Raw genomic sequence first — 19,956 nt, forward strand, 5'->3', positions numbered from 1 at the left:
GTGAAAGTTCGCAGCCATCGAGATAGAAATATCTCTGAAAAAAGGCAAATTAATGATGTATAAACCCGCACAAAAGTTGTGCATGTCTAAAAACAGTCCAATGCAGCCTGTCAATTCGCAATGGATATAAAAAGTAATGGAACTGTAAACACCATTTGTAATAATGAGCGAATTTTTAAATTTTTGCCTACAGGCAGTTTTTTGTTGAAGGAATTGTGGTCTCTTCCGGAAGGTTTAATACAATATTGTCAACAGTAAGGTAGCAGCTAACAGACCACACATTATCATGGTTAAAAATGTCTTCTTCGTGGTATTATTCAAAAGAGCATGGTTAAAAATCTGTGCATTATTGGGGGGTAAATGTATGAGCAAGGCGTGAGGGTATTATGTACCCTATTCAGAACTTCCTTTGTCGTGTAATCCGTTCAGGGTGTAAAAAAACATTGTTCTGGTAGTTTGAATTATTCTATAAATGTCATTGTTTCGAAAAGGGCTATGAAAGTTAATAGCGTTGCTGAGTGGAGGATTTTCTAAAGAAAATGCTTTGACCAGTCAATAGCTGTACTTAACTCTTCAGCCCCCGAAAGAATGGTCTTACATTACCCAACGACATTTAAATTTTCTTAACTTTTGTGTTTATGGATAGAGGACAGTGGCTTCCTTGCATCGAAATCCAATTAGAAAATACCCCTTTCACATCGCGGAGTGTTATGATTATATGGTCCAATTGAAATCGACATGGTAATAGCAGAGAGATAAACCTTTCTAACTTTGAAGTGTGTAAATGATAAGTCCCCTGCTAGTATCCTCAGGAGGCTGGTGTCTTCCGCACTGAATCAGTTCTATAGGGCAGCTTCATATTGTATTTTCAATTGTGCTTGTATATAAAGTGGTCTGAACGGGTGTATTTACCACCAGAAAGTTTGCAAGCATCCTTTTTCGTTCGAAGGCCTGGGCCTGGCCACTCAAAACAAGCATTATCTGTTTAGACAGAACAGGCAAATGTGCCATTCAGAAAAGTTTCAAGCATCCTTTTAGTTTGGAGAAATGACTTTTGGGAAAAGTCGGAACCAACAGCCTTTGTAGAATTCCTTCCTATCATCTATTTTCATCAACATAGTTTTGTTAGGATAACATGGATTAATGACAAAACATGTTAATATCATAACTTTATTAAAAAAAACTCCGGAATTACCGCAGCTTTTACATGACTAATGCATAGCCTGTGGGGTACGACTCAACATCTTACATTATTTGTAAAACAAAAAGACATTTGCCTTTTTCGTCTGAGGAAAAAAGGGCAGCCGGTTTCCCTCGAGCAGTAGAATAATACACCAATATATCAGAAAATGTTCTTAGTGTCATCTTTATGCTAGGCCTACATGATAATTCGTAGGGAACATAAACCGATTGTTATTTTTACAAAAGATTGACGTGTCTTTCTCGGTTGCTTCCAAGCCCGACATTTCGTCTTGTGCAGAATATCACAATAAGCAACAAGCTAGCTTCCGCGTTTTTGTAAAATCAGAAGAAACACGTTTTCTAATACTGCTGTATCTGTTGATCTGTTGTGATAAGTCGGTGAAAGCCGTTATGCCTTTGTCTAAAAGGAAATAAAAAGCTTTTAGATAGGCGTGTTAACTATGCATATCATGAATTTACAACACACATACATACAGGTCCTCGAGCAGTTCTTGTAAGACGTATGTACAAAACGACACAAAGGGCTGTCATGCCATGTTTACCGAATAGTCAAAAGCTTTTGTTTTTTATTGAGGGCCTTGCGGTGCTGGTGTTGTTTCCATCAGCTCTGGCTGCCATCTTGGTGCGTTTGTTGTGGAGTCCATGAACGTTGTCATGGGGAGGGCCCGCAAGACAAAACTATCGTTTGCTCTACGACTTTTCAAGTAAAACACAGCGCTGTTAAATAACTTCTGAAATATTTCCAATTCGTTGTGTTTATCAAGCTTTTGCTACAGGGCCTGGTTGTTAAAGACCCATAAGTTAGCTTTAACTTAACTTTATGTTATCTCCTTCAAATTAGCCTTAGACTTGTCCAGAATGACAAAACAGCGCAGAAAGTTGATCTGTTAAACGCCTACCGCTCTCCCCTCCTCCCCCAATGGGTCAGGTCCAATCTTGGGGTTGGGAAAGTGTAGAGTGCTGGTGTAACACCGTCCCCAAAGTACAGTTTTACATCCGACAACTTCCCAGAAGTGCGCATGCCCTCCCGCCCATGCCCGCGCGAATGCCCGCTAGGTCGAACCAGTGCAAGGCAATCACCACGGAAAACGCGTGCGCGCACGTGACCGGAGTGCCCTCTCATGGTGGTAAAGGTTTAGTCCCAGTACATTGAAGGCCTGCTCGTTCAAGAATTTTAAATTTAAAGTTGAATTTTAAATTCCAATATGTTATGTACATACGTAATGAATAGAGTCAGCAATGCCATTGTCTAAAGTGTGAATTCTGCAGGAAATTTAGGCAATATTCATTGCTTTACAGAAGTTATGTACAGTTACACGAACGGTGCAGGCTTTTTACGTGTACTGTCAGCTGCTTTCTTCACTTTTGGGGCTATATACCTGTACTGGGCCCGGGCTGTTATTGTATCCTGGCATTGATCGAAGTATACGTAATCTCTGCTATTGTGGAAGGTACATATCAATTTGTTTTATTCACCACTGTATTATCGAGTCCATTTCCGTTGGAGGGTATTTTTTATGCCTTGCCCGGAAGTGGTGACACTCTCATTTCCTTTTCGGCCATGATGGAACTGGTTGATGATATTGAGAAGACTTCGACGAAGGCGAGGCGATCAAGCATGGGCCAATTGGGAACAGTTTTCCCCACGAGAGTTCCGGACACCGTCATCTCCATTCTAAGCTGTATCGGACCTGTACTGGAATACATACTAATGCTAACCCTCACTCTGGCCATTTCCTTTCACATAGTCCAGTGTCCTATACAATAAACAGTTAGAGAGTTCAAGACTTTTCAATACTTTGTAGAGGGAAAACAACTCAGAAAACGTGTGAATTTAGCTTTCTGCATTCCCAAACAAAGAGGGAAAACACTCAAAAACGGAAACCCTCAAAAACTGTACACGTGGTCGGGATCGGCTCCTTAAAACCTGGCTGGCGCCACGTACAAAAGGCCCCCCAAAACATGGCAAGCCATTTCTAGGAAACCTTTCTGTTTTTCCCGAAGGACGTGTGCTTGGGGTGGTTCATGCAAATATCTTTCCCAGAAGTGCTGGTTGCCTGAAGCAGTCAAAGTACTGGGTGTTCCCGTTCAACAGTTGTTCGTCAGGAGAATGGATTCTACACTAATTCAATGATTGTTTAGGTATTTATGGATCGAGAGTGGTCTTGTATCGGGCTTGAAATCCACCACATTACGATAAAAATATATGATATATGAGGGTACTTGCCATAAAAACATTTAAAAACTAACCTGATTACGTGGGCAAAAAGATGTTCCCCAGAGGCCATTAAAGTGTACTTTACTTTAGAAGCGGGCTCAAGGACACGCCATGCGCATGACGCCGCAATGTAGAGGACGCTTCGCACATGGCATCTACACTGTACAGGGCGAGTCAATAAAACGGTATTCCAAAATGAAAGGAACGTCCAGAATATCGGTGTTCGATATTCTATTTCGCAGTTAGTGAATGCATTTATAGCTGAACTCCGCTGACCATATAGCAAGCATGGACATGACAATCTAGAAACAAACCGATGCTAAAGTAGCAACCTTGAGTCGTAGTTGAATTCATGCTGTTAGTGAAGCCTACGCAAGGAATGGCATTTATGTTGATACAGCCAAATCAAGTTTCGAATGCCAAGGAAATGTTTTCGAGCACCCTCGTAGAGGTTTTTCAAGAAATAAAAAAGTTTTTTTAGGTTCTTCACAGGTTCAAAACCATAAAGGGCTTTTCATTTTCCTCTAGGATGCATACTAGTTTTGGCTGAAAACTATTTTTTTGAATGGTCAGAAACCCCTATTTGCAAGTTTGCACTATGCACTGCACAGCTTCAGTCAGGCTCCGTTACACAACTCCACGTCTACATAAAACAACGCTAAAATAGAAAAGAATGAATCGACTCCATCATATCTACAGAGAAAACAATCAATGGATAAAATCTGGGTCATTGGAGCACACATTATGCTAATAACATCAACATCTCATGCATATTCAAATAAGATGAATGATCACGATGGTAAACGGGCCCTGGGATTATGCAAATCAGTCCAGGGCACCTGAGCTATTTATAGCACTAAAACATGATGGATCGCGCAGCACTTGCTCACCTCGGCAATATTTCTTCTTGAAACATTATAATTGAATTCTCTTAGCGGAAGCTGGCGGTTACTGCTGCAGCAGGATGATCATCGTCGGTTGCCATGGAAACATATCATGATGCAGCAAGCATTTGAGACAACAGAAGCCGCTGTTGATCCGCCGCTATGCAGTCTTCAAATGTTAAATCGATTCGGCCGAAAAAACGGCGCTTTCAAATTTGTAAGATTACAGGTTAAAGGAATTTTCAGTTAAGTACTGGCAACTGAATTCTGAATTGTAGGCCTAATCTGAATATTCGGCTCAATGACTGCTATTTGCAGGAACCAGGAAAAGAGTCTATGTTACAATCCATGAACAGTTATTGGGCAAGATGTAGGATTATTGAAAAGTTTTGCTGCAATAGATGCTTCACAGAACGGGATGTAATCATTGTGGTTGAAAGGCTTTATGAAGCTATCAACTCATTCGAGATGCATGTGGAAAACTTCAACCAGAAGAAACTTCAAGCTTACCACCTGACCAAAGAAAAACTGAGCGGAGAACACAATACACTGTACACCACTACAACTTAAAACTAAAGTCAAATGAATTTAGAAAAAAGAACTCGAGTTGGCTTTAATAGCCGTAAGATTCACATTTCATATAAGAATAATATTGACAGAACCAGTAGAAACAGAAGAATCAGTGTCAAGCGACACGTATATGTTGTACATGTAGATGTAAGTGTACATTGAATGCCAATGCATTTTATAATGGGTCATCGTATTCTGATAGCCAAGTACGGTACTTACGCGTGGTTCTTCCGCGGTGGCCTGTAAATGTATCTCAATTGTAATCACAACCGTGATCACGAACATATAACCTAGAGACTATCTAAAACAGGGCCTACAAGACGTTGCAAAAGCATGTTGGCTCAGTCTCACCCAACCCTTCCCGATCACAAGCAATTTCAATGTCGTGCAGTCATTCTGACCAAGGTTAGAAACGTGTGCTGTGTCCTTTTAATGGCATTAGTGACTATTTATTTCAGGTATAGCATTTCAGTCATTTATACACAAATTCAAATTCAAGCTGCATGTCATAAATGTCAAACTTTTATGAGATTGCTGAGGCTACCTACGCCGCTCCACACTATACACATGATTTCTCATTTATGAACATTTCAAAAGAAATGTCATTCATCTTCTTCTTACAGTTCAAACACTGTGTGAATTTCGCTCCTCACTAATCTCCCAGCGTTATAAATATCTCGCCCTACAAGACAATAGCGCATTAAAAGCTCCATGAAATTGATAATGATTTCATTTGCTAATGGCAAGATTCCTAACTGCATTTGCATCTAATGTGCGAACGAATTAATCAAATATGACGTCGTCGTTACCAAGGATATTGTTTTTCTACAGTTTAATACATCTCAAGGTTATTTTCCCAGTGATGTCAAGCGGCGCACCTGTTTCTTTTTCTGAGCTAGTGTAACGTTAGTGAGTGTCCCCTAGAAGTGTTACCTCTCTATTGTCAGATAGCGGTTCAACGTTGGCTTTTCTGACCAGCGACCCAACCTTCAAAGACTGGCTAAAATGCATCATGATTATTCCTAAAGCTATACAGGTAAATGAAAAAGGAGAATGTTTTGAAACTTCAATGGGATACGGGAGGCATGTTAAAGAATGGAACAGACCTGCTTTGTAGGCCTACGTCGGTTAACGACAAAATCAAAATCAACCTACAAGAGGACCACGTTATTTTTGTTTTATTTCATACATCACTAACTCTTCACAGAGAAAAAAAATGGCAGACAATGCGTTAACTCATATATTTAAACTTAGGTTGAAAGTTCTATTTCTCATTGCGCTTTGCCATGGACAGGTTCAGTTCAAAACGCTTCGTCATGTCAGGCCAGGCTACCATTTTGTTTCCTAGTTGCCACGTGCACGGTGGGTAAAGGTATTGGTTTACCTTCGCAACACAATAGAAACAAGGCCCTCCCATTACAGTGTTGAAGTACAATCGGATACATAAGGAGCTTCATGGCCTAGTGGTTTACACTGCTGGCCACCACGCAATAGGGCCCGGGTTCGATCCCAGGATCGAGAACCCAGGATCGTATGTCTGGATGAACCGGCGTGGCTTTCAAGGAACTAAAATTCCTGGCTCTTCACAGTCCTTCGAATGAGACTCAAAACCGAGGTTCCTTGTACCTGGTGTCTATGCCAGGGCAAGCTAAGAGCCCACCAAGTGAGAAACATGAGTAGCTTGCGTGTACTCTCTCGCCAAAGTGAACTTGAAACGCTGAAGAAGAAGGATACAAAATAATAAATGCGGGCCTTACGCCCCTCAAAATGAACTAAGCTTTAGTGTCATCATTTCCTCTCCTGTAAGCAACTATTTTTCTACGGCGAACTGATACCTTTCGCCACCGTGTTTACCCTCGGCCTGAACCTGTTTTTTCAACTTGGTTGTTTTGTTTCTCTCTACGCTCAGCTCAGGTTACTCTAAGCTCTTCAGATTACTCTAGCTCTGAGCCTGGAGCCCAATCAACTCGACACATTACAATTACTTCCTTCATTCTGATCGCAAGCTCCCGTTGCATTCTTTTTTTCACCCCTTTACTGCATTTGCATTTGCTCCTACAGAATATGTAAGGAACATTGCATAGCGTACCTTGAGGGACAAAAACACAAAACCAATTCCACCCCAGCGCAACTACACACAAGACAAGATGTACATTCTCTGCACTGAACTACTGCATCAGTATTATGCATTTCGCCAAGTGTTTGTACTTATCAAGCTCAATGTATCGTTCTCACATGCTGATTGGATCAATTGGCATTTTAACGATTGTGTTACCGAAGTAACACAATGAATATATTATGCCATGTAGACCGGGTGAAGCATCTTCGTACTGTAGAGTGGCGACTCCAGATAGACACCAGCGTAGAGCTACAGCTTGGAGCTTTGTTCAAGAAAATGTCTAGACGATTTGTCACATATCAAACTTGAAATAATTATATTATACAATCAGAACATACCGTTGAATAGTTGTCATCGAGAGCTTCTCAACGAATGGTCATGACGGTAGGTTTTCATTTGGAACTAAGTTTTCCCCATCCCACTCCCGTGAACACTGATGGTATTTTAAAGTGTTCATGAAACATTTCTTCAAATATCGTATTAAAAGATATTTGAACACAATAGCAAAACAGCCAAAGCAGAAAATGATAACGACGCTATGTAAATGACAGGCCTACCACAAATAGCGAATCGGGAGCTTCCCAGATCAAAATATTCTAAGTTTATAAGATCTTGGTCACTTTCGTGAACATGTGATGTTCAATCGTTACATGATTCTTGTATGATTCTTACTTAAGATCCCAACTAAGAATATCATTAAAAAAATTGTATCCAACCTCCATGTACATTTACAGGACACTTTCATTTTGAACCCGTGTTTTCATAAAATGGTCTTAGACCTGTCAGTGCCCCCTCCACATTAGCCCGTACCCCCGTAACTGACCTCACTATCAGGCCATCTGGTCTGTGGACGCTGTTCGAATTCTTGCAAAGTTCAAATTAAGTTCAGAATGGTAATAACTCACTTAAGAGAACTGTCCAGCTGAATTAAAAATGTGTACACTGCATTTTTATCAAAACTGGCAGCAATTAATCACATTATGATACAGCAACATCCTGTGACTGGAGTTTCTGGCACCGATATTATTGTATTCCTACATTTTCATCAAATAGCCCTTTATGCAGCTAGTGGGCGATACTGTGTCTTGTTCAGTGTACGCAGAACAAATACAAGTATGGGCACTTTATCATTGACAGGAACCAAGAGAGGTATCCACTCTTTTGTAATGTATCAAAACTATTCGTGCTTCTACGAGGAAGATACCTGCACTGAATACAACGCCAAGGCCCCTTAATCTGTGTACCTGGCGCCTAAATGCTTTTAGTTTGACCCCTATTTTCTTTTTGACACAACTTAAACCAACATTCTGCTGGATGTTACTTCACTTTAGCTGGTATTTGATGGCTGAGGTGGTATTTTATGTACTTTATCAGCTTACAGCTTCTCATCATCACAATCAATATCATTCCATTATTATCACATAGGCATCCTGACCCGGCATAGTTTTATGAAACACCTTTAAGGAAATCGAGAACATGACGAAAAAGTGTTAACTGAACAAATCTCCATTACTAATGGCATTATGAGACCTTTAGTAGGAGTGGACAAGCCGATGAATCATATCATCTGCTTCCGAAAAAGCCGGCCATCTTCAATTGACAAAAACATGTCCCTTTTCCCAGGGGATAGGATTCAAATGCGGCCTGTTTTATGGCGTCTTTCGCATTGTCGTTACTACTATACTCTGCAATGGGCACCGATCCCTCCCCAGCCTGCCCCGATATGCTGCATCAAAAGATTAATGCGAAATATTATCTCATTCCCAGAATTTTACAAAGGCATTTCCTACCCTTTTCATGGTGCCCCCCTGAGGTTGGCTTGGATATCTTCAAAGATTATTTAGTCAACCATTCGGCTGTCCATCCTGCCGATTAGTACTCATAGCACTAAATGATACCAATGAATAGACCCTCTTGAAGTAAGGCATTGCCATGTTGTCCAAAATAACAAATAGCATAAAGCCAGTGGAAATTAATTATCCACAAAACCCTCCCAGGAATATCCGATAGCCCACCCATGTGACTGTACGTCCTCGCATTCTCTGCTATTTCTGAAATAGCTACTTAGAATTTGAAGCTGTAAGTAAAGAATTGATCTTAAAAGTAATGATACTAACACAGCTTATAACATTACTGGTAGTCCGAAATCATTACATGACTGGTAGTCCCTACTGGTCCGTTCAGCCAAAGATGTAGCCGCTTGGCATCCCCTTTTTCGTTATCTCGTGGACCTGACGCCCTAGTTTTGAACTCAAAATAACCCCCTTCCCCTAGAAAACTGAAACACGCACGTTTACGTTGCCCTTGAGGTATCTTATTGGGTTGGGTGAGTGGTATACATGACACAAACCTTGTTTGCACACCGTCTTTACGAATGCACCCTGGTGGGAAAATTTATTGGGGACGTGACACAGTGACTTGATAGGTTGTGCCATTGTCTTTTTCTCCTAAAAAAATCAATGTTGCATGATAGGATGTGCTGTCTTTTTTCTCCATCAGGCGAAAGTGTAGAGTATAAGGGTACTCTTCGGCCAAAGCTTACTTCGTAAACAGATTTTTCTCCTAAAAAAATCAATGTTGCATGATAGGATGTGCTGTCTTTTTTCTCCATCAGGCGAAAGTGTAGAGTATAAGGGTACTCTTCGGCCAAAGCTTACTTCGTAAACAGATTAAACTATAGTGATTGTCAGTTAAACTTTGTTGGGCTTCTCTTCGTTTGAAATACTGTTACCATGAAATTTCCGTATCATTTTGCGAAATATTATCTTAAAAATGATATTTCACGATCTTCTTTATTTTGGCGTATTACAACATGTACATTTTTAGCGAACATAAAGCGCTGGCTAAAGCTTTGCTGTGCCAGGCCACTCTTCGTAAAAATAGAAGGTGGCTTACAGTTCATTGTAACAATCGCGGTATTTTGTTTTTGTTATAATTTAGGATATATTTTTGTTCCTATCTAAAGCATCATCATTGAAAAAAGTGTTGGATGGCCTTCAATTCAATAATCACGTCCTCTGTGCGCTTTACAAAAGAAAGAAGAAAAACCTTCTACCCAGTGTTCTATCACGTTTTCAATCCTCTGGGGGTAACGATAGTCTGCTTGAAAATGTTCAAACAGTATTTTAGATCCCTGACGACTCATTTTGCGACCATACTAGTTTAAGATCCCCATCAGCAGCAGTGCATAGTGCATTCATATAAGCGAAAAGTAAAGTAGATGTTTGAATGAATATATTTTACTCGCCTGTTAGAGTTATGTTTGTAGAATTAATTCAGTCTTAAGTGCAATATTTCGTTTAAAGCAAAATCATTTCTACAAAAAAAGGAATTTAGTTATTCTTATACCAATCCAACACCTGATAATGCATGAGATGAGTGAAAGATTAAATGTGGATATTCTAAAGAAATCTCAGCTAAAGAAAGAATAAAAAACGATTTTTTTTTCTTTTGAAAACTTGACAAAGGTCCATGAATAACAATCCGATAATATCTGCTGGTATTCACAGTGCTATTCAAACACAACCGAAATAACACAAAAGAAGAAAATCAAAATGATGTTCAGTAAAAAGATATGATAACGAAACAAACAAATACAGAATAGCTCCAAGAAAAATAACACTTTTGATAATTTTTGCTCTATATTTTACCCCTTTGGTGGTGCAATATTCTGCTGTCGCATTTTGAAATCAAGTAATTTGTCTTCAAATGCTTAAATTTCGTTCAGTTCGTTGAATTTTGAAGAAAGGGAATTTGTCTTCAAAATGCTTAAATTTCGTTCAGTTCGTTGAATTTTGAAGAAAGGGAATTTGTCTTCAAAATGCTTAAATTTCGTTCAGTTCGTTGAATTTTGAAGAAAGGAAAAAAGTTCAATATTTAGGTTTGAAACATAACAAATGAATCACTGTATCAAGAAACTTTGCTCAACTGGTATTCATTTTGTAGTAAATCATCTTTTCGAAAATCATTAATGAATAGAGGTTGTCTTTATTTGGACAACTAAATGGCAGAAACGAAATAATATAAAGCATTGCCATAAAGGGGGTGAAAGGAAAATAGAAGAAAATAGAACAGCTCTGAGAAAAATAATGCATCGTGATAAAGTTAATTTGCTATAATTTAAGATTTTGGTGCATAGTTCCTAAGACGAAAATGCTGATTATATCTTTATACAAGATTATATTTTTTCTTAATACGTTTAAATTTCGTTCTGTTCCGAGCAAAATACAACACAGATAGGAGAAAAAGATTACTTCTATTTGCTTGGTCGTGTAAAAGTCTTTACGTAAATCGTTTTGTTTAGTCTCGCAAATCATGAGTATACCATAACTATAATAACTTGTCTTGGATTCATTCCAGTCATTATTGACTTTATGAACATTCTCATTGCGTTCAGTACGTTTGATATCGGTATAGGCTTATCGAACTTCCCACCTCAAAAAAGCTGTTTCGTGTTGTTCAATGTTACCTAGATTTGCCCAGATAACCCTTTGATAAGCTAGTAGAACAATGGGAATTTAGGCCTAGGTGCGAGCGGGCTCAGTTTAAAGACAATAGGCCGTATATTGGGCAAGGCCTAAATTCTTTTGACTACAGAATAAAGAGGCAAAATAACTTAATGTTTAAGACTTCTATCGGTCTTGTAATCTTGTATCAAATGGGGTACAGTACACAACCTTTAAATGACATTTGCGTGAAAAGCATCCAGAGAGGAATAAGAAATTATCCAATCATAGAAAATCGAACAAATACTGTGAAACAATTAAAGAATTCCAAAAATTGAATTCCGTTCTGGCATTTTTGAATATCCAGATGGCGTGTATGACCTGTCCTTGGCTCCAAACATCCAACATCAAGCTTTGGACGTAAAATGAGAATGGACGAGGCTACTATAAACTCTTATGGACATTCTGGACATTCTTTGTACTTTAGCAGACGCCCTTGGTTAACTGGATGATTTATTGTATGGCCAAGGACAAATCTTTGAATATTTTACCCCCAATTTTACCCGAGGGGATGGGGTGATCCTACACTGCGTGCGGCGCTGGCCTTTGATCGAATCCCATGCATGCTGTACGGGGCTTTGACCCGTTCAACTGGCGCCCACAGCGAAGATCATGATCAAAAGTTAAGCAGACCCAAACAAAGAGTTGATTTGAGAAATCCTGTAACGAACGAACGCTCCATCCATGTTCAAGGTCAAGCCTCATTCACTTTCGAACTCGACCCGGCGTACGGGATCAAATTCTAATCCATGTATCGTGTGTATTTTTTGTCAAATTGCACTCGCTTTCTCCTGTAATCAGTCTTCTAACTTCTTCAACTTCTTTTTCACCGGCACACAAAAGCAAAAAGTGTTTTTTGTGCTACTAGTACAAAATGTAATCTCTTCAATCTGAGATGTGTGTTACGTGTTTCTTACGTAGTTTATTTAGCAAAGAAAAAGTCCACTTGGATTTTATTAGGTTTACATTGTATATACCCTGCTGGTTTATGCCTATCGAGCACCCTGTAAGGCTTTCGTGATGGTCGATGTTATCGATGATTGCCATGATGACCTTTTTATAAGACTGTCAAACAATGTGAATTTAGGCCTAGGTGCGAGCAAGCTTTGTTTAAAGACAATAGACCGTGTGTTGAGCTAGGCCTGAATGCTTCTAACTGTGAATTAAGGGGCAAACTAACGTAATGGTTAGAGGTTTCATACGGAGCAAAATGTTGTACATTGTATTTCATTCTGAAACTTCAAAGTCAAAAGTGTCTGTAATTACTTATATTTTGCCAGAATCGGGTTATATAGATCACCAAGAAAAGTAAAGAATGGGTACCACACTCCCATCACATTGTGGGTAAACGGGGCCTTCTTGAAGAAGCGTGTCCTAGTTAATATCCCCTTGTTTTGAAGTATATATTTCGACCTGGGGCTACATTTTTCAACCAGACAGCTAGTTGTCATGAATACTCCTCTCATGTTATATATGAACTCGTCATTTCTGTTTTACAGATGTGGGGTTCGAGAAACCAGAATGAGAGCTTCGAGAAAAGTTCGTCCAGAATCGAGGTAAGGGTTTTCTTAATTCATGGTTTCATGAAAATTCTCACAGGTTTCGTACATTTGGCTTATTGTGATCTTCTTGCTCTGTTTCGGCACGAAGTCACACTTTCTAGTCTTCAGACTCCAACGTTAGTCAATTTATGGCTTGTCCACAACGAATTTGAACTTTCGAACTTTTTTTGAAAATTGGCCTCTCTTGGGCAGCTTTCAATATCATTTTCTAATTATCAAATTCATCTAATTATTCATGCCGTCCTTAGTCATGTTTCGATGTGTGGTAATTTACATAAGTTAATATTCTTGGCTTTCAGAACCATTTAATGTCAATTTTGCATGGAAATGTGTACATCACGATGGCGTAGGCTAGTCTGACCCTGGGGAGGAGGGAGCACATCGTGATCTCGTGCACGTCCCCTGCCTATGCCTCTGGACAATTTCAGAATAGACTCAATGGCTAAAAATTAACATAACCCGACCAGTGTCTTCCTTATTTATGTTGTTGTCGAAATATACGACTGGAAATATTACTTTTTCAGGCCTCTGTATAAGTAATGCGTATTGTTTTCACTTTAGGGTCCATAATTATAAATTGCAGGCAGCTTTGTTATCGTTTTTTGTCAAAATATACATATTTGCAAACAGTTTTTTTTTCACCACTGTTGTGTCGTAGTGAGGAAGTGCAATGAGTTGTTCTATAGTGTCTATCGTTAGGATATGAGTCTGCTTTCATTGTTGTTGCTGCCCTGCAAAGTAATTACTGTTCGCGTGATATAATGTTTTCTTTTTTGTTGTTGTCTGTGCGACATAGTACATTTGCTTAATTAGTTCTGTGCATATGTTCTTTTGTGTTCAGCATGTCTTTTGCTGAAAAAATGCATTCGATGTACGTGTATTTCCTAATGCTACACTAAGGGGTGGGTCAGTAAAACATAATTCAAAAGTAAAAGAGTTGGAGAAATGTTCTTCCATCATGATCAGTAACTTTAACGAACTAGATGGTTTATAACTTACCTCCCGAATTTGCAATGACCACTGTTCATCTTGGTCACGGAATGACCTAGACCTCGTTATGGGAACGAGGTCAAGGTCTGGGTCTCGTTCAGTTCCCCCTGCCTCCTTGAGGAGTAGTGGCAGAAAGACTTCCGGGAGCCCCCACCCATCGTTACGGTTAAGGAATTAACCAATGTCGCGATGCGATGAGAGGAATGTGCAGCTCTCTGGTGTCTCTGGGTGTCGAGTGATGTATTTGATTCAATTAATAATAACTCTGATGATGTAGTGATAATGCATGAAATGTGATATGATTACGAGGCGAAATCTACTTAAATTGTTTGGGATCAAATTTTGGAGTTTGGGATTGCCACATAGGAGCAGTATCAATCAAACTGGGCGCCAATGTGCCAGAACACACGTCACTCTGATGCCAGAGTTTTTCAATCTCTAATGTTTCGACCTTGACCTCAACCATTAATGAAATCCCTTTCTTGGACTGATGGAAAGTTCAGATTACGATCCAAAAAGGAAAAGAGGTCATTCTTTTCTCTGGTCGACGTCATCAAGTCAAGTTGGAGGGGGGGGGGGGGGGCATAGCGGAGTAGTCCGTCGGCACTATTTAAGAGCAGCTTACCAGCAGGCCATTGTACTAGGATTTTGCAAATGACGGAAATGCCATATTGCGCCACGGTAGGAAAAGGCGAGAGGAATATGCTAGTCTGCACTAATGAACATTTTCATGAGCTCATTCATACGGTACAAGATTTGCGAAAGGAAAAAAAAGACCCAGGAGTGTGGCTGATAATGCATCCAAAAGCACAAAAAAGTAAGGAGCTCGCCTGTGTGAATTTCAATTTCGCATCCAGCGCGCTACGATTCCCCAGCATCAAATGGTGATGAGGGGATCTGGATGCATCGAGCAAAAAATTGTATCAAAGAAAGTCTTTTTTTGTTCCCTGCAAACTAATGGATGTGTCACACTCTAAATGTGAGCGGCATTTGCATCGGCATTATGCCGAGTGTGGGAGTATTAGAGAGGTTTAGATTTTGATACGGTAACGAAAACGAGGTGGCATTTTGACGTGATTGATGAAACGTTTGCTATGGTCAGAAATGCAATAAAAGAGTCAAATCTTTATTATCTGATGTGCATCAAAACAATAATACAAAACAATTATCTTGACTTTAATGCGCCAAGGAAAGAAACAATACTCATTTCGTTCTGGGGTCACAATCAGAACCTCCCTATTTCTGTATGCCTTTCACTATTATTCCCCCGAAAGCTATTGAAAAACATTTAACTGATTTCTTTAACCAAAAAAACCACCAATGAGAGAGAAATTCACGAGAGAAAAAATGCGGCATGAAAAAACATTAACGCGGTCGTTTTTACGTTCCGTTGGTTTTTCTTATATCACAAATTGACAGTTTTTCCCTCTCGCCGAGAAAATATGATTTTTTATGATTCCAGTTTGTCGTGCGGTCGGCGCCTTCAACGCACGTATTTTTTTCAAATCCCGATTATACTAAAAACATTAAAAACTCCCTTGCCCCGGGGTGACCTTTTTTCACATCTACGAAACGGCTCAATAGACGTTCGGATATTTATTTTTCGTAGTTTTTGCAACATTTAGCTTTTTTCTTGGTAATGTGGCCAGCAAGTCAACCGCCCGAAGCTCGTACCGATTATTTTAAGCGGATACAGGGAACGTGCATTTAAGTCACAAGCGCTGGGAGCTGTCATTGGCTTCTGCATGGTTGGCCTTACCCATCATTTAAATTACAGTGATCTCTTCGGTTGTGGCTTCGCTGTGTCGAATCTAACCCAGCGCAAGCCACTCGATCGCATACTATATCTCAATCGAAAATTTAGACCGCTGTGGCGAAAACGAACGTAATATTGCACTAAGGGGTGTGAGATGTCATTGCAGTTCGTAGAAATAGAGGCCTAAGAGGTTGGGTAGAATCCAAACCCCTTGTTATAAGATAACACAATACAAAACCACATTTTGTCATCCAGCGCGCTGATTCAGCCATAAAAATCTCCCATGACACTTGAGTAGCCCTGTTATGCTTTACCTTGTTTTCCATTGATTTCCCTAGAGCCAACACGGTCGTCAGGATATTTACTTCCTGTAATTTTTCTGTCCATTTCCTGTCCGGTTTTTTATCACGTGATATCCGCGCTGTGCTAGTTTTATAAACAAACGGAGGCAAATTTGACCACTCAAGTCAATACCAATGTCCTTGTTTGTGTCTTTTTCGTTACGTACCGCTGCGCAATTTACGATTGATGATCTGATTCGCATGATAATTCAAAATGGCGCAGTATTAAGTAGGAATCTAATAGCTGCGCTTATATAGAGTTCGGGGGTTAAATTCAGATGGTTTAAAGTTCTACCGACTTTTTGTCATCGGTGGCAAGGAAATGGGGGTTCCAGAAGTCCCGGAAACACGAAAAGTTTAGAGTGCGCTGGTCTGAAAGATAGACAGTACACAGTTTTTATCAGATCATGATCTGAATTCAGATGTTTCAAAGTTTTTCGGACTGTTTGTCTTGGGGCAAAGAAACAGGGGGTACAAGAAGTCTGGGAGATTCAGGAAGTCTTTTTGTCTACGGAGGCAAAGAGGGGGACACCAGACTTCCGGGAAATTCGGGAAGTTTAAAGTGCACTGACCTCTTTATTTAGGTCAGGGTCTAAATTCCATGACTGTTTGTCCGGGGAGAAAAGAAAACTTGGGTACAAGAGCCCAGTTTGCCAAATCAGGAAGCATTGATAGGGGTGTGAAGGTGTCTTCAAGGCCAGGTGTCAAATTCTGTTCTGTGTATCGCGGAAGTGTGGCTGAGATTGGGAGGCTTTGAGGAAATTAGGGCAGGGACTGGCGTAGGAGTTCGGAGCGGGGGCGGAGTGAAAGAAGGCCGGCCTTGAGACAGTTCGGCGGGGCATCTTAAGATTCAAATTTAATATCTTTTGAATTGGGAAGGTTGCATCGATGACAGAATTTGTTTTGTCAGTATCTTTACCAGGATGAAAATCATCCCAAGATTCTGGTTATGATATTCTCAATCTCAGGACACAAATCCACATTCTTCCGCCTTGGAGTAATTGCCCCCAGTTTCCCTCGTTTGAACCCCAACGGTCGTGAGGATCCAGGCAAGCCTCTTTGTCTAACATGCCTTGTTTCAAATGTGCCAAATGATACCGGTCAGAAAGACTCCATTGGTAGACTGATTGAGGTATAAAGTGTGAAGTAAGGACAACATTCTAGTGCGCCAATTTGCAGTTTGGACCTTTCGTTGTTTGGACCTTTTGCAGTTTGAACCTTCTGCCTTCTGCTGTTTGGGCCTTTTTCTGTAAGGACATTTTCCAGTACGGACCTGTTTCTGTTTGGTGTTGCATTTGAGCGGAATCTTTCATTCGATTCGGCGCTATGGATTATTGGATTGGAGCCATGGATACTGAAATTCGTATGACATTCAGTTGAATTGATTAAACTTGTTAAATGCTGCGAAGTATTTTGTGCTTTTTCTCTATTTTTCCTATCGACTGCATCTGTAGAGTTTCACTGGCAGACAGCACACCGTGTTGGCACTTTCATTGACTGATACCCGCGTCCTGAATTTATCAAATAAATAATTACATTGTAAATAATATTCTCAAGCAATATTTACTTATCCTTTGTGTACCCTGAACTCAAATACGACATAGTTCAATAGGGCTTTATTACTTCAAAGCAAGAGGTTTGCTAAGAGGCAGTGCACTAGTGTATTTGTTTGTGAATCAGTTAAAAAATGAATGAATTCTGGCACGCGTAATGCTCACTTAAGAAAGATTTCGTTCGTCTCTCTAAACTGACGCCTTTTCCAAGGCTCTTGAAATTGGCAAAGGGTTTTCGAGTCTTGATACATGAATTATTATTAGCCTTGAGGATGTTAAGCTAGATGCGGTTCATCAGGAAAGTTTGTATTCAACAACAGACATCGCTTATCTCGGCACATGTTATAAATGTGGGGGGGGGGGGGTATACATATTGTAACGCAAACAGACTTCATACTGTCAATATTTCGTTTCCTTTTTCAATTGGAACTCTTCGTTGGGCAGCTCCATAAAACAATACGTTCCATGTACAAACTATTCGTGAAAGGTCATTTAAATGAGTGAACAACTTACTAGTTTTCGAATACTTCCCAAGGTCGAAAATTCAGATAGAAAACTTATAAGATTCTCAGTTAAGATCTAAGTCATTTTCGTGTACAAGTAAATGTATATTCGTTACAGGATTCTTGTAAGATTCTTTGTCAAGATCTCAACTAAGACTCTTGCAAGCATACTGTATTGAATGTACATGCAAATGTACACAAATCTGAATACACCCCAAACAAAGAATCCAGTATCAGAATCATATCTTGATTTCCGACCTTGGTGTATCCTGGTTAAAGAGTTTTTGTCAATTTTTCCGTTTTCGAAACTTTTCCACCAAGAAATCCAATTAGGCCAAAATCAACACTCTTCTTTCATAATCCAAACAACTTTTACAGATTTTGAAATAATTTCATAACTTGTCCACATTTTTTTTCAAATTACTTCATGATATTTCGTTTATCAGAGATGCCCAGGAAAAAATGGACACGAGTTGTCAGGATTTTAAAAATTGGAATCCTGTGTAGCATTGATGGTATCGGTTATGAAAAGATTTCGTTCATCATCATGAGTCACGATTCTATATCTTTTCTTGGAAACCTAAATGTTATCAGGCTCGATTATTAAGAAGATTCAAATCTTTGTTGTCATTATTGTTGATGGGGCTATATTAAAGTATTTTTGGAAGACTCTACCATTCGTTTATAATTGTACAAAGGTCACAAAGAATTGTGAGTTCAACTATCACCATGGTTCCCTGCATAGGATGCCCATTTAATTCTAAAACAGAGGTCAAAACTTAGGTTTGTTTTCAATCAATGACATGTTCCATTAAAAAACATTTTCCAATTTAGTATGTCACAAATTTAGAAGGACTTATGGGGATATAAAGACTTTGTTCTAATGATATTTAAAAGTTTCATCAACGTTAAATAAACCAGTTGAAATCATATTCTAGTAAATTCAGCATCATTTTGCAATAATACCTTTGATATTAGGAATATACAAAGCAGGTGCCACTAACTACGGAATTCGTTTCTATGAAAATCTGCTATTAATTCTTCTATGTCAAAATTAATCATTTTCAAAATCTCCCCACACCCATGCAACGAACGTTAAGAACCTGACAGGGAATCGTTTAAACGCTTCATTTCACTAAAGATGTTACTTTTGTTTGATAAAAAACTTCCAATTATGAATATTTCACAAAATTTGCTGAGTCATTCGAGATTGGATTAGTGGGGATGGAGATTAAAGCTTACGTCATCTTCAAGCAGTGGAAGGGGAGTGTGGTTTCGTTCTGAATTGATTTGGGGTATTGGAAGTGTTTCAGAACTAACTGGTTGAAAGGAAGATCAACCATTCTGCCCTCAGGTTGTGGTCATGACTCAAAACTATTGTCATGAGGAATATTTCTAACTTTGCTTGGTTTTGGTGAAAGCATGGACGAAGATGTTTCACTTTTTTCTTGAGGCCTTTTCATAACAAGTAACGAAATGTATCTCTCCGTTTCGGAATACAACAAGAATGAGATATTTCGTTGCGGAAACTTAGCATCGTAGAAAACCACTTCTTCGGAATTTAACATGATATTTGGCACAAAGACACACGTCACTCTGCTGTAATAATAATCTGGCGAACTATTCCCGAAAAAAACGAGCTTAACAAGAATACAAAGGCTCGAAAAAAGGCATGATTCACCGCATTCAGTACGCGTGGTGCGTCATGATTCAGCGCGTGCGGGCCTCATTATCATGTTCGACAGCCATGAT

The 19,956-nt window shown here is 39.5% G+C and overlaps 1 long non-coding RNA gene across 1 annotated transcript in view; it reads left to right on the plus strand.

Moving 5' to 3' along the window:
• The window catches only part of LOC135502751 (uncharacterized), a 106,103-nt gene that overhangs the window by 14,311 nt on the left and 71,836 nt on the right, over positions 1-19,956 (plus strand). The window contains exon 2 of the long non-coding RNA XR_010449825.1: positions 12,999-13,055. This is a non-coding gene — a long non-coding RNA (uncharacterized LOC135502751). The remainder of the gene's footprint in view (positions 1-12,998; positions 13,056-19,956) is intronic.

This window comes from Lineus longissimus, chromosome 19, assembly GCF_910592395.1.
Source record: "Lineus longissimus chromosome 19, tnLinLong1.2, whole genome shotgun sequence".
NCBI lineage: Eukaryota > Metazoa > Nemertea > Pilidiophora > Heteronemertea > Lineidae > Lineus > Lineus longissimus.